General features: G+C 47.8%; 2 pseudogenes; both read left to right on the forward strand.

Moving 5' to 3' along the window:
• Window positions 1–1737: 1737 nt before the first annotated feature.
• On the forward strand, window positions 1738–2677 carry LOC119923981 (annotated as a pseudogene).
• A 7526-nt stretch (window positions 2678–10203) lies between these two features.
• Window positions 10204–14590, forward strand: LOC119923982 (annotated as a pseudogene).
• Window positions 14591–15791: the final 1201 nt, after the last annotated feature.

A 15791-nucleotide genomic window follows, 5' to 3' on the forward strand; every position in this document is an offset into this window, starting at 1 on the left:
AGAATTAGGACAGATTAGGAGCCGTTGGATTTGGCAGCATGAGGTCATTGGTGACATTTGAGAGGGAAGTTTCCGTGGAATGTAGGGGACGGAAGCCAGATTGGAGGGGGTCAGGAGAGAGTTGGCATTGAGGAATTCAAGGCAGCGGGTGTAGCCGACTCGTTCAAGGAGTTTGGAAGGGAATGGTAGGAGGGAGGTAGGGCGATAACTGGAAGAGGAGGTAGGATGAAGAGAAGGGTTTTTTAGGATGGGGGAGGCGTGGGCATGTTTGAAGGCAGAGGGGAAGGAACCAGTGGAGAGTGAGCGGTTGAAGATGGAAGTTAAAGAGGGGAGGAAGGACGGGGCGAGGGATTTCATAAGATGAGTGGGAATGGGGTCAGAAGCACAGGTGTCCGGAGTTGCACTTGAGAGAAGGGAGGAGATCTCATTTGAAGATATTGCTGGGAAGGATGGGAGAGTAGTGCAGAGAGTTGACAGCCGGGGGTTTGGAGAAGGGGGAGGAGTGACTTTGGGGAGCTCAGACGTGATGGAGTTTTATTTTATTTCATTTTTCATTTACTTCATTTTATTAATGAAGTAGGAGGCCAGATCTTTGGGGGTGAGGGAAGAAGAAGGGGGAGGAACAGGGGGCCTGAGAAGGGAGTTAAATGTACGGAAGAGCTGACGGGAATGATGGGCATGGGTGTCAATAAGGAAGGAGAAAAAGTTTTGTCTGGCAGAGGAGAGGGCAGAGTTAAGGCAGGAAAGGATAAACCTGAAGTGATCAAGGTTGGCTTGGGGTTTAGACTTTTGCCATCAGCGTTCCGAAGCACGAGCATAAGAGCGAAGGAGGCGGACAGTGGCAGTGATCAAGGGCTGTGGGTTAGAGGACCGAAAGTGGCGAAGGGAAAGGGGAGTGAGAGAGTCGAGCTGAGTAAAGAGGGTAGAGTTGAGAGCAGTAATCTGATCACCAAGATATTTATTGAATACTTACTGTGTGCAGAGCACTGTACTAAGCGTTTGGAAAGTACAATTCGGCAACAAATAGAGCCAATCCCTTCCCAACAACAGTTTCACAGTCTAAAAGTGGGGGGATACAGACAACGAAACAAGTAGACAGACGCCAATAGCATCAATATAAACTAATAGAATTATATATACACGTCATTAATAAATAGAATAATAAATATGTACATATATACACAAATGCTGTTGGGGCGGAAGTGGGTTGGGCAGAGGGAGGCAGTTAGGGCGATGGGGAGGGGAGGAGAAGCAGAGGAATAGGGGAGTTCAGTTTGGGAAGGCCTCCTGGAGGAAGTGAATGGGATGAACACAGATAGATAATTAGGTAGATAATAGATAGATAATTAGGTAGATGGATGTTCTAACAAATGTTCTGTCCCTCTTGCTGTAAATATTGCAGTCCATGTATTTTCTATTGCTTTTCAGTTTTTACTGTTTATCAATCTTATACATCTGTAGACTTTCCCTTCTCTCTTTCCTTGTTCTTACATTGTGAGTCCCCTGGGGGCCTGGAACTGTGTTTAATTTTCACCTGTACAATTTTTCCAGACACTTAGTACAAGGTTCTACATTCTCTTAAGAGCTCAATCGATACCATTACTATGAATACTACTACTATGATGATGATCTCATCATCACACTGTTTCCATCTTCTCTACACTCACCTTCCCCTATCTCCTCTTCCATGTTGCTCTACAAGCTATTGACACCAGTTTGTACCGAATATTTAAGCCAATGAATTTCCATGGAGGTCTCTTTCAGGATGCTGATTTTCTTGCAATTCAGCCTTTAGCTCTTCCTGAATTCTGCCTCCTCCTGTTTTATGTCCATGTGGTCTCCATCAATCACAAGCCCAGTTCTTCCAACCAGATCCTTGCCCACCTAGCCTTGGCCAACACCATCATCCTCCTCACCAGTGGAATCTTAGAGACCTTGTCAGCTTGGGGGTTGAGAAATTTCCTGGACAATGTTGGCTGTAAAATCCTTATGTACCACTACCGAGTAGCCCGGGGTCTTGCCATTTGCATCACCTGCCTCCTCAGCATGTTCCAGGCTTTCACCATCAGTCCCATCACTTTCCGATGGGCAGGAATCAAAGTCAAATTACCCAAGTGCACCCTCCCCTTCTTCCTTCTCTCCTGGATCCTCAATATGCTCATGTAATTGGATATGCCGATATTCATGATAAACTCCCAGAACAACAAGTTTTCAAATCATGTAGGATCTCAAATATTGCTCAAAATTCAGTGACAGTGAAGAATCCACCCAGGTAATTACAGTGGTCCTTACCATGAGGGATCTCTTCTTTGTGGGGCTCATGAGCTCAGCCAGCAAATGCATGGTGTTTGCCCTGCACAGACACTATCAGCAGGTTCAGCAGCTGCAGGGGAACAGCCGCTTCCCCAGAGCAATGCCTGAGGTCAGAGCAGCCAAAGCAGTCATCTCCCTGGTCACCCTTTATGTCCTCCTCTATGGACGACAGACCATCTTGCTGGGTGTTTTAATAAACTTGAAAGAAAAATCTACTATGCTCGTGAAAGACCACATCGTATTTGAACTCACCTTTTCTGCCGTGAGTCCATTCCTGATGATTCACAGTGACAGGAGAATAAGGATATTTGTGAAGAGGCAACCTCCCATATCCAACCTGTTGCCTTCTACATTCCCAGAGTAGACACCTGCCCTCCCCGAGGATTCCCCTCAATACTCCCATATTACAACCCAGCCGACACATGTCACTCCTCTAATGCTAACCTTCTCATTGTACCTGTGTCGTCTATCTTGCCTCCGACCTCTCTGTCATGTCCTGCCTCTGGCCTAGAATGCCCTCCCTCCTCAATCCAACAGACAATTATTCTCCCCCTCCTTCAAAGCCTTACTGAAGACACAGCTCCTCCAAGAGGCCATCCCTGGCTAAGCTCTCATGTCCTCCACTCCCCTTCCTTTCTGCATCACCTCGATTTTCTCCCTTTATTCATCTCTTCTCCCATCCCCACAGTACTTAGGTACATATTCACATAGGCGCCCGGGACTCCGTTCCCGAGAGGCCCGCCCGCCATCACACCGCGTGGCCCCCGCTGCTCCCGGAAGGATCCTCTCCTCAGAGCGCCCCCATAGACGCCCCCTGCTTCCACCCCCTCACGTAAGCGACCTTCCTCAAAGTGCCCCCCATCCCCTCCTTCCCGGTCCGGACCTGACTGACTCTCCCCGCCCCAGGGAAAAAGGCCCTTGTTATAACCAAGGTACATTAACGACAACCTCATTCGCACCTACTCAGCCCTCCCATGTTATTTGGCTGTTCACTCCTCTCCCCATCTATCTCTACTCCCTGACTCCCCTTAACAGGTCCACCCTACTCCGGCGCATAATAGTTTGTATCTGTTCTCTGTGACGTCATTATCTGCCAATTTTATTATTGCCATAGCATGTTAATCGTTAACTACCCCCTGTGATGCCATTGCCTGTTTATATCATTGCTACTGTTTTATCGCTTCTGCATCTCAATTGTTAACCTCCCGCTGTACTGTCACTCGCCCTGTTGACCTCACCATGAACTTTCAATTCCCTTGCTCCCAAATGCCATTCCTATTCCTCACCTTCCCCTTCCCCTCTCCCACCCAGCTTTATCCCTCCCTCTCCCCCACCAAGACCACTCCCCCTCACCACATACCAAGGATCCCTCTGTACCAGCACCAATCCTCCTCTCCTCCCTCTCAGCCCCCTCCCTCCCCTCCTCCCCGCCCCCACCCCATCCCAGTTCTCCTTTCCCATCTCCACTCCACTTCCCTCTCTCCCCGCCTAGGCCCCCGCCAGCTCATCCCAATCCAAACCCTCCCCACCCCTCACACCCTTCCCCCTCCCTCCCCTCCCTCGACAGCTACTGCCAGGTGTGGCCTCTGGAGAAAGATCCCTTTCGTCCTGGACCTATTCCAGGATGAGAAGCAACGTGGCTCAGTGGAAAGAGCACGGGCTTGGGAGCCAGAGGTCGTGGGTTCAAATCCCGGCTCCGCCACTTGTCAGCTGTGTGACCTTGGGCAAGTCACTTCACTTCTCTGGGCCTCAGTTACCTCATCTGTAAAATGGGGATGAAGACTGTGAGCCCCACGTGGGACAACCTGATTACCTGTGAGAACAGTGCTTGGCACATACTAAGCGCTTAAAAATACCAGTATTATTATTATTATTATTCCTTTCCAGCTCGCTACTCCTCCTCACCCTAATTGAAACATGGCTGTCTCCGGACGACACGGTCTCTTCTGCTGCTCTCTCCAGTGGAGGCCTCTGCTTCTCCCTGTCCCCCAGCCTCACCGGAAAAGGAGGAGGTGTCGGTTTCCTTCTCGCCCCCCAATGTCTCTTTCGCACTATGCCTCCTCCCCCTTCCCTTTCCTTCCCTTCCTCTGAAGCCCACATTATTCGCCCCTACCACCCCCTCCAGATTCTTGTAGCCGTCATCTACCACCATCCCCGGGCCCCACCTCCAACTTCTTTACCGATTTTGACCCCTTCCTTACCTTACCTCTCTCCTTTTCCATGCCCACTCTGATCCTCGGAGACTTCAACATCCACATGGATATCCCTGGTTACTCCTCTGCCGCCCACCTTCTATCTCTCCTTGACACTGCCAACCTCTTCCTCGACTCCACCTCGCCCACTCACCAACTTGGTCATACCCTCGACCTCATCATCTCCTACCGCTGCACTGTGTCCACTCTCACCATCTCTGAAATCCCTCTCTCTGATTATAATCTTCTCACCTGCCTCCTCACTCACACTCCTTTCCCCTGTAAATCCATATTACTCCCTCACAGAGATCTCCTCTCTCTTGACCCCATCCATCTTTCTGAGTGCCTCACACCCCACCTTGTCTCCATCTCCTCTCAACCCAATCTTGATGATCAGATTACTTGTTCTCAACTCTACCCTTTCTACTCAGCTAGACTCACTCGCTCCCCTTTCCCTTCGCCGCTCTCGTAGCACAAACCCACAGCCCTGGATGACTGCCACTGTCCACCTCCTTCGCTCTTATGCTCGAGCTGCTGAACGCTGTTGGCGAAAGTCTAAACACCATGCCAACCACGTTCAATTCAAGTTTATCCTTTCCTGCCTTAACTCTGCCCTCTCATCTGCCAGACAAAACTATTTCTCCTCCCTTATTGACACCCATGCCCATTATCCCCATCAGCTCTTCCGTACATATAACTACCTTCTCAGGCCCCCGGTTCCTCCCCCTCCTCCTTCCCTCACCCACATAGATCTGGCCTCCTACTTCATTAATAAAATTAAATCCATCAGTTCTGAGCTCCCCAAAGGCACTCCCCTCCCTTCTCCACCCCGCCGTCTTTCGGCATCATTATCATCATCAATCGTATTTATTGAGCGCTTACTATGTGCAGAGCACTGTACTAAGCGCTTGGGAAGTACAAATTGGCTACATATAGAGACAGTCCCTACCCAACAGTGGGCTCACAGTCTAAAAGGGGGAGACAGAGAACAAAACCAAGCATACTAACAAAACAAAATGAATAGAATAGATCTATACAAATAAAATAAATAAATAAATAAATAGAGTAATAAATATATACAAACATATATACATATATACAGGTGCTGTGGGGAAGGGAATGAGGTAAGATGGGGGGATGGAGAGGGGGACAAGGGGGAGAGGAAGGAAGGGGCTCAGTCTGGGAAGGCCTCCTGGAGGAGGTGAGCTCTCAGAAGGGCCTTGAAGGGAGAAAGAGAGCTAGCTTGGCGGATGGGCAGAGGAAGGGCATTCCAGGCCCGGGGGATGACGTGGGCCGGGGGTCAATGGCGGGACAGGCGAGAGCGAGGTACGGTGAGGAGATTAGCGGCGGAGGAGCGGAGGGTGCGGGCTGGGCTGTAGAAGGAGAGAAGGGAGGTGAGGTAGGAGGGGGCGAGGTGATGGAGAGCCTTGAAGCCCAGCACCCAGCCCAGCCCAGCAGTGAAGCCAGCACTCTCTGCTACTCTCCCATCCTTCACAGCAGTACCCTCAGAGGAGCTCTCCTTCCTCCTCTCAAGTGCTACCCCGGCCACCTGTGCTTCTGACCCCTTTCCCTCTCATATCATGAAATTTCTCGCTCCGTCCCTTCTCCCCTCCTTAACTTCCATCTTCAACTGCTCACTCTCCACTGGTTCCTTCCCCTCTGCCTTCAAACATGCCCATATCTCTCCCATCCTAAAAAAACCCTCTCTTGACCCCACCTCACCTTCTAGTTATCGCCCCATCTCCCTCCTACCATTCCTTTCCAAACTCCTTGAACGAGTCATCTACACACGCTGCCTCGAATTCCACAACACCAACTCTCTCCTCGACCCTCTCCAGTCTGGCTTCCGCGCTCTACATTCCACGGAAACTGCCCTCTCAAAGGTCGCCAATGACCTCCTGCTTGCCAGATCCAACGGCTCGTAGTGTATCCTAATCCTCTTCGACCTCTCAGCTGCCTTCGACACTGTGGACCACCCCCTACTCCTCAACACGCTATCCAACCTTGGTTTCACAGACTCCGTCCTCTCCTGGTACTCCTCTTATCTCTCCGGCCATTCATTCTCAGTCTCTTTTGCAGGCTTCTCCTCCCCCTCACATCCCCTTACTGTGGGGGTTCCTCAAGGTTCAGTTCTTGGTCACCTTCTGTTCTCGATCTACACTCACTCCCTTGGTGACCTCATTCGCTCCCACGGCTTCAACTATCATCTCTACGCTGATGACACCCAAATCTACATCTCTGCCCCTGCTCTCTCCTCCTCCCTCCAAGCTCGCATCTCCTCCTGCCTTCAGGACATCTCCATCTGGATGTCTGCCTGCCACCTAAAACTCAACATGTCCAAGACTGAACTCCTTGTTTTCCCTCCCAATCCCTGCCCTCTCCCTGCCTTTCCCATCTCTGTTGACGGCACTACCATCTTTCCCGTCTCACAAGCCCGCAACCTTGTTGTCATCCTCTATTCTGCTCTCTCGTTCACCCCTCACATCCAAGCGGTCACCAAATCCTGCCGGTCTCAGCTACGCAACATTGTCAAGATCCGCCCTTTCCTCTCCATCCAAACCGCTACCCTGCTCGTTCAAGCTCTAATCCTATCCCGTCTGGACTACTGCATCAGCCTCCTCTTCTATCTCCCATCGTTTTGTCTCTCCCCACTTCAATCCATACTTCACGCCGCTGCCCGGATTTTCTTTGTCCAGAAACGCTCTGGGCATGTTACTCCCCTCCTCAAAAATCTCCAGTGGCTACCAATCAACCTACGCATTAAACAGAAACTCCTCACCCTCGGCTTCAAGGCTCTCCATCACCTCGCCCCCTCCTACCTCACCTCCCTTCTCTCCTTCTCCAGCTCAGCCCGCACCCTCCTCTCCTCTGCCGCTTATCTCCTCACCGTGCCTCACTCTCGCCTGTCCCACCGTAGACCCCCGGCCCACGTCATCTCCCTGGCCTGGAATGCCCTCCCTCCCAACATCCGCCAAGCTAGCTCTCTTCCTCCCTTCAAGGCCGTACTGAGAGCTCACCTCCTCCAGGAGGCCTTCCCATACTGAGCCCCCTCCTTCCTCTCCCCTCCTCCTCCTCTATCCCCCCCACCTTACCTCCTTCCCTTCCCCACAGCACCTGTATATATGTATAAATGTTTGTACGTATTTATTACTCTATTTATTTATTTTACCTGTACATATCTATTCTATTTATTTTATTTTGTTAATGTTTTGTTTTGTTCTCTGTCTCCCCCTTCTAGACTGTGATCCCACTGTTGGGTAGGGACTGTCTCTATATGTTGCCAACTTGTATTTCACAAGCGCTTAGTACAGTGCTCTGCACACAGTAAGCGCTCAATAAATATGATTGATTGATTGATTGATTGATATTCATTTGTAATTTATTTATTTATATTAATATTTGCCTCCCCCAGTAAACTGTAAGCTCACTGTGGGCAGGGAGCATGTTTGTTATATTGTTGCATTGTACACTCCCAGGCACTTGGTACAATGCTCTGCATACAGTACTTGCTAAATAAATATGATTGATTGATTGATTGTTTGATTAATCTCATTATGGGTAGTGATCTAGTCTACTAACTCTATTGTTCTCTCCCAAGCACTTAATAAAGAATTCATTTCACACAGTGGCAATTAATAAATAGAATTAATCAATTGATTGACTCTATGAGCTTAGTTTAATGTACTGAGCCCTTGGAAGAGTACAAAAGTATTTCATTTCCTCAAGGGTAACTTAATGGAGGAGTCAGCCTGACAAAACTGATTTCCAAATTGTGAGAGGAGAAGCTTGAACAAAGACCAAATAGTCAGTAATAGAAGATACTAGAAGAATAGAAGAAGAGAAGATAATAGAGAGGCAGAGTGGCTTAGTGGAAAGAGCACGGGTTTGGGAGTCAGAGGTCATGGGTTCTAATCCCTGCTCCACCATTCATCAGTTGTCAGTTGAGCAAGTCAGTTAACTTCTCTGTGCTTCAGTTACTTCATCTGTAAAATCGGGATCAACACTGTGAGCCCCACGTGGGACAACCTGATTACCTTGTATCTACCCCAGCACATAGAACAGTGCTTGGCGCATAGTAAGCGCTTAACAAATAACATCATCATCATTACTATCAGTAATATAGATTTATATATCAGAATAAACACAAAATGAAGCATACGAGATAAGTGCTTAGGTTTGTGCTCTGTCTATAGTAAGTGCTCATGGCTCAGTGGAAAGAGCACGGGCTTTGGAGTCAGAGGTCAGGGGTTCAAATCCCGGATCCGCCAATTGTCAGCTGTGTGACTTTGGGCAAGTCACTTAACTTCTCTGTGCCTCAATTACCTAATAAGTAAAATGTGGATTAAGACTGTGAGTCCCCTGTGGGGCCACCTGAGCACCTTGTAACCTCCCCAGCATTTAGAACAGTGCTTTGCACATAGTAAGCACTTCATAAATGCCATTATTATTATTATTATTATTATTATTATTATTATTTGTCTGATTAATGGATTTTAAGACTTTTCTTGAATATATTGCAATGCGTGTGTGTGTGTGTATGCATGTGTGTGACCTTGGGCAAGTCACTCCTCTCCTCTCTGCCTGTTACCTCATCTGTAAAATGGGGAATAAGAGTATGAGTCTCATGTGAGACAGGAATTGTGTCCAACCTGATTAACCTGTATCTTTGAAGAGTATTTGGTACATAGTAGGCACTTAAAAAGTACCATGGCTGTTCTTATGGGACATTTCTACCAATTCTATTTCATTATTCCCACCAAAGCACTTAATAAAGTACTCTGCACGCAGTAAGTGCACAGTAAAAAGCATTGACTGACTGATTGATTGATGTAAGATGATGGAAAGTATGAATCAGTAAGATGCGGAGAGACCCAAGTTTGGTCCCTGGCAGATCTAGGTTGTGGGTGAGAGCAAGGATGTCCCCAGGGCTGCAGGATATGGCACCGAGGATGACCTGCCTCTCCATGGGCAACTCTGATGGTTAATTAGCAACAGGTAATTATGGGGCAGAGAACAATACTTATCTTGTCTAACCTTGATGGGCAACAGGGAGCGTAGTCTGAGCACTTCCAGGTTTATCCCAGTCTCAATGTCAGAGAAGATTAGTGAGCTTTCCACACACATGAACACAGACACACAGAAACACACTGATCACACTTTGAGGGAGGGGAAAGATGAGGAAAGCTGCTGATAAATGCAGCTTCAGGCTTGTCCTGCCCAGAGTCTGATTGCCCATGAGCTGCTCTCCCAGCCAGCATGAGCGATGGAAATGGTTGAGTAGGATAAATCAGGCTTTCTCTGTTGCTGCTGTTTTGGGCTTTCCATAGAAACTCTGGGGCGTCAGACTCGAGCTCTGGGGTGGGGGCTAGGGATGGTCACCCCTGAAGAACCTTCTCCCATGGTTCCCACCTTCCCATTCCCAGGACCGTGCTCTTCAGCATTAGACTGGATTCCCTCTTCACTGATGTCTCAGAAAATAATCGGTTTCTAATCTTGATCTATAGGAGATGAAGTATAGCCATAGAGATGGCCACTATGAGCTCAGAGCAGCTCCCAGGTGTCAGTTGTCTGGGAGGACTGCGAAAGAAAGAGGTGGATAAACAGCACACATCTCCTTATGCTCCGTGCCCCCTCCCTCCACTCCATGCCTTCCTCCTTCTGCAGCTGTGTTCCCCAGTGCAGCGGGGCTGCAGTGACCATGGCCCGGGAGAAGATGATCCCTGCCCCCTTTCAGCCACCCTCCAGGACATCCCTGACCGAGCAACGATTCTAGCTCCCACTGGAGCAGGACGCGGGGTGGGCAGAGATGTCAGGGCCACCGAGATTGCTGCTTCACCCCAGGGGGCAACATCAGAGGTGCAGACAGCATAGAACACAACGATTAATGGCAATGCCCTGCTCCTCCTGTCTGTTTCCACTTCTCTTTCCTATCTGAGCTTCAGTCTCTCACTCCATTACTCTTTCATCCTCCAAACACCCCACTTGCCACCCTTCCCTCGCCGATTCCTTCCCTCACTGTTGTTCTGAAATAACAGAATTAGCTGACTCCATCCCCCTTTGCCGCTCGTCCTAGTGAGTCTGATAATCCCCCCTCTCAGATCATACCCTTCTCCCCAAAAAATGGTGCGGAGAGGGGAGACCCCAGCAGAGGCATCCTCACAAAAGGGGTGGTTCATAGGGGTGGGGTCCGGCAGGGTCTTTCTTCCTCTTCAAGCTCTCTGAGCAAGTCATCTACCACCACTGTCTCAAATTCCTCTCCTCCAATTCTCTCCTGGACCCCTTCCAACCTGACTTCTGTCCCCTTCCCCCGACTGAAACCACCCCCTAAAAAGGTCACCAATGATCTCCTACTTGCCAAATACAATGGCTCCTACTCTATCCTAAACCTGCTCGACCTCTCAGCTGCCTTTGGCACTGTGGACAACCCCTTTCTCCTGGATACGTTATCCAACCTTGGCTTCACTGACTCTGTCCTCTCCTGGTTCTTCTGTTATCTCTCTTGCCATTCATTTTCAGTCTCCTTCGTGGGCTTTTCCTCTCCCTCTCACCCCCTTACTGTGGGGGTCCCTCAAGGTTCAGTTCTTTGTCTATTTTCCATCTACACTCATTCCACTGGAGAACTCATTTGCTCCCACGGCTTCAACTACCATCTCTATGTGCATGATAGCCAAATCTACTTCTCCTCCCCGATCTCTTTTCCTCTCTTCAAGCTCAGATCTCTTCCTGCCTTGAAGACATCTCTACTTGGATGTTCTCCCGTCACCTTAAACTTAATATGTCCAAAACAGAGCTCCTTATCTTTCCTCCCGAACTCTGTCCTTTCCCAGACTTTCCCGTCACTGACGATGACACCACCATCCTCCCCATTTTACAAGCGCGTAACCCTGGCATCATCCTTGACTCCACTTTCTCAGTGAACCCACATATCCACTCCGTCACCAAATCCTGTCAGTGTCACCTTTACAACATCAGCAAGATCCGCCATCTAAACCGCTACCATGTTAGTACAGTCACACATAGTATCCTGCCTAGTTTACTGCATCAGCCTCCTTTATGACCTCCCAACCTCCTGCCAGGATTATATTTCTGCAGAACCATTCAGGGCATGTCACTCCCCTCCTCAAAAATCTCCAGTGGTTATCTATCCACCTCCTTATCAAACAAAACTCCTCACTATTGACTTCAAAGCACACCATCGCCTTGCCCCCTCCTACCTCACCTCCCTTCTCTCCTACAACCCAGCCTGAACACTTCACTCCTCTGGTGCTAACCTTTTCACTGTGCCTCAATCTCCCCTGAATCATTGCCAACCTTTGGACCATGTCCTACCTCTGGCCTGGAATGCCCTACCTCCTCAAATCCACCAGATAATGACTCTGCCCTGCTTCAAAGCTTTCCTGAAGGCACATTGCCTACAAGAGGTCTTCCAAAACCTAAAACACATTTTGTCTCATCTCCCACTCCCTTCTATGTCACCCCAACATGTTCCCTTTGTTCTTCCTCCCACCCCCCACCACAGCACTGATGCATATATCTGTAATTTTATTTAATTATATTGATACCTGCTTACTTGTATTGATGTCTGTCTCCCCCTCTCTAGATTGTGAGCTCGTTGTGGACAGGGATTGTCTCTCTTTATTGCTGTATTGTACTTTCCCAAGCGCTTAGTACAGTGCTGGGCACACAGTGAGAACTCAATAAACAAGATTGAATGATTGAATTAATAAATTTTAGGATTATAACGCCAACTGTGCCTTGGGGCAAGGCTGGCCTGACTAGGATGTGGGAGGAGGGAGACTGAATGTGCTTTCTGTGATCTGTCATTACTGTTCTGTGGCTGTGTTTCATAATTCTCTGTCCAAATACCACAAGTCACGAAGGGTGAATAGAGCCAACCACAGGATTTAGGGAGATGTCCCAAACCTCTGGAGAGGAAGAACTGGATAGGTTTACATTAACCTGATCAGTTACTATCAACCTGATAAGCTTATATCAACCCCAGCACTTAGTAGAGTATCTGCAGTACCCGGAACACTTAACAAATGCCACAAAGAAAAAATGCAATGAAATTAAAAACCCTGGAAGTTCTCATAGGTTGGGGTAGCGGTATGCTGGAACATGAGCTCAGATATCAGTTCCTTGGATTGTCAGAGGGCATAACTTGGGCCATCAGAGTTGGAGATGTATGTCCAAGAGGGAAGTGGTCGCACAGTTCCTCCAGGGACTTTTAGAGCTGGACTGGAGAGAGAGCACTAACTGATTGGATGCTTGGTCTGACCCAAGATGCCTTTGAAGCATGGTCTGGGACTCAGAAAATCATGGATTCTAATCCAGACTCTGCCACCTGTCTGCTGTGTGACCTTGAACAAGTCACTTCACTTCTCTGTGCCTCAAGTACCTCATCTGTAAAATGAGGATTGAGACTATGAGCCACTTATGAGGCAGGAACTGTGTTCAAACCAATTAGCTTGTATCCACATCATCATCAATCGTATTTATTGAGCGCTTACTGTGTGCAGAGCACTGTACTAAACGCTTGGGAAGTACCACACCAGTGCTTAGTACGTTGTCGGGCACATAGTAAGCTAAACAAATATCACACAACTATTATCATTATTATTATTACTGCTGTCCTTTATTTACTAGGAAGGGATCCCAGCAGATGCCACCCCCAATCTGGAACCCTAAAATAACAGGTTTCAGTGATCGTACCTCTTGCAGAACTACACAAAACATTAGGGATTTTTTTTCTTTTTCATGCCCTGTCAAATCTGTTGGATGCCCTTAATAGATAGATAGATAGATAGATAGATAGATAGATAGATAGATAATCTAGCAGAGGTCCTATCCTTCTTGCTGCAAATTTCACTGTGCATTTCCTTTCTGTTGTTTTTCAGTTTTTACTGTGTATTATTCATCCATCCGTAAGCTTCCCCTCCTCCCTTTTCATATTCTTATATAGGGATCCCCTAGAGAACTAAGAATATTATTTAATTTTCACCTACACAATTTTCCCCAACACTTAGTACAGTGTTCAACATTCCATTAAGGGATCAATCAATGCTATTTATATGACTAGTACTACTACGATGCTAGCTAACTAAACGCTTTCTCTCTCTTTATCGCACCCTCTCCAACTCCTCCTTTACACTTTCCTTCCTTTATGACTCTCTTCCTCCACGTTGTTCTATAAGTTATTGCCTCCAGTTTGAACTGAATATTCAGGCCATTCAGCCTTGGGCTTCCGGTGAACGTCTTCCTCCTCCTGTTCTATATCTGTGTGATCTCCACCAGTCACAAGCTCAGCTCCTCCGAATTGATTCTCACCCACCTGGCCTTGGCTAACACCATTATCCTCCTCACCGGTGGAATCTTAGAAACCTTGTCAGCTTGGGGGCTGAGAAATTTCCTGGATGAAGTTGGATGTGAAATCATTATTTATCTTTACCGAGTAGCCCGAGGTCTTTGCATATGCACCACCAGCCTCCTGAGCATCTTCCAGGCCATCACCATCAGCCACGGCACCTTCTGGTAGGCAGGAATCAAGGCCAATTGCCCAAGTACATCCTCCCCTCCTGTACTTGTACTGTACTTGGGTTTTCAATCTGCTCATAGACCTGGATATACCGATATACATGAGAAGCCCCCAGAGTAACATTGGTAGTGTACAAACCATATTAGATCTCAAATACTGCTGCAAAGTCATCGAAAGTGCAGAAACCACCTTGGCCTTTACGGTCATGCTCTCTTTCCGTGATCTGTTCTTCGTGGGACTCATCTGTGTGGCCAGCAGGTACATGGTATTTGTCCTGCACAGACACCACCGGCAGGTTCAGCACCTCCATGGAACCGGACGCTCCCCTAGGGCGATGCCCGAGGTCAGAGCAGCCAAGAGACTCATCGCCCTGACCACTCTCTACGTCCTCCTCTATAGAAGATAGACCACCATGCTGAGCATTTTAGTCAACATGAAAGGCAAGTCACCTCTGCTGATGAAGATCCACCTGGTATTTCTACTCACCTTCTCTGCCTTCAGTCCCTTCCTAATTATTCAAAGTGACCTTAGGACATTCTGGGAAAGGTAATCACCTGCCCCCAATCATCTGCCCCCAACCAAGATCCCTCCTAGTGTTCTAGGGTGGTTGCCCGCCCTCCCCAACTCCTCCTGTGAGCTCTGGGGATGAGTGGGTAGAATATGGGCCTGGGAGTCATAAGCGCCTGGGTTTTAATCTCAGCTCTGCTATTTCTGCTATGTGATCTCGGGCAAGTCACTTCACTTCTCTGGATCTCAATTTATCTCATATGAAAAATGGGGATTAATACTGTGACCTCCATGTAGGCCAGGGACTGTGTCCAACCTGATTAACTTTTATCAAGCCCAGCACTTAGAGCAGTGCTTGGCACATAGTAAGCACTTAACAAGTACTATAATCACAATTATTATTTTAATAGATGATTGGATCATAGCATGCTTGGTTGTGGGTATCACTCATTCCATGCATTTATTGGTATAATAAATAGCAATGTCCCCTTTCCTCAGCTCTTGTGTATATTTGTACATATTTAGTACTCTATTTTATTAATGATGTATATATATATCTATAATTCTATTTGTCTTTTTCTATGGTATTGACACCATCTACTTGTTTTGTTTTGTTGTCTGTCTTCCCCTTCTAGACTTGTGAGCCCGTTGTCGGATTGTCTCTGCTGCCAAATTGTACTTTCAATGCGCTTAGTACAGTGCTCTGCACACAGTAAGCACTCAATAAGTACAATTGAATGACTCAATAAGGACTGGTCTGAACTTTCGTGCTCCTCTTCCCGGCCAAATTACAAACCCCTCTACCTGGTCAGTGCATGGATCTCTGTGGGTGAGAGCTCCCCAGGTTCCCCAGCTTGGAGACATACTCCACGACCAGAATCTCCCAGGAAACAGATCACAGTAGAGGCAGCAGTCAAGGCATTAGAGATGCTAGGAAGGCTGATCAGGTGTTATGGAGTTTCAAATCACTCACTGGCTTTTGGGAAATGGTTCAGAATTTTCTGTTGCAGATAAAGCTGGTTATGGAACGTTCCTGAAGGGCTCCAGTATCTCCATAATCAGTCAACAGCTAAACGGACTACCCCTTATTCTGAGACTGTCAAATCTTTTATATTGTTTGTCCTCCTGGATAGAACGCAAACACCTTGATGGCAGGGACTATTCCTACTTAATCTACTGTGCTCATCCCAGTGCTTAGTGCTTTTCACCCAGGCAATATTATTAGACTGTAAGTCCCTTAATAG

The sequence above is a fragment of the Tachyglossus aculeatus genome, unplaced genomic scaffold (assembly GCF_015852505.1).
Source record: "Tachyglossus aculeatus isolate mTacAcu1 unplaced genomic scaffold, mTacAcu1.pri scaffold_75_arrow_ctg1, whole genome shotgun sequence".
Taxonomy (NCBI): domain Eukaryota; kingdom Metazoa; phylum Chordata; class Mammalia; order Monotremata; family Tachyglossidae; genus Tachyglossus; species Tachyglossus aculeatus.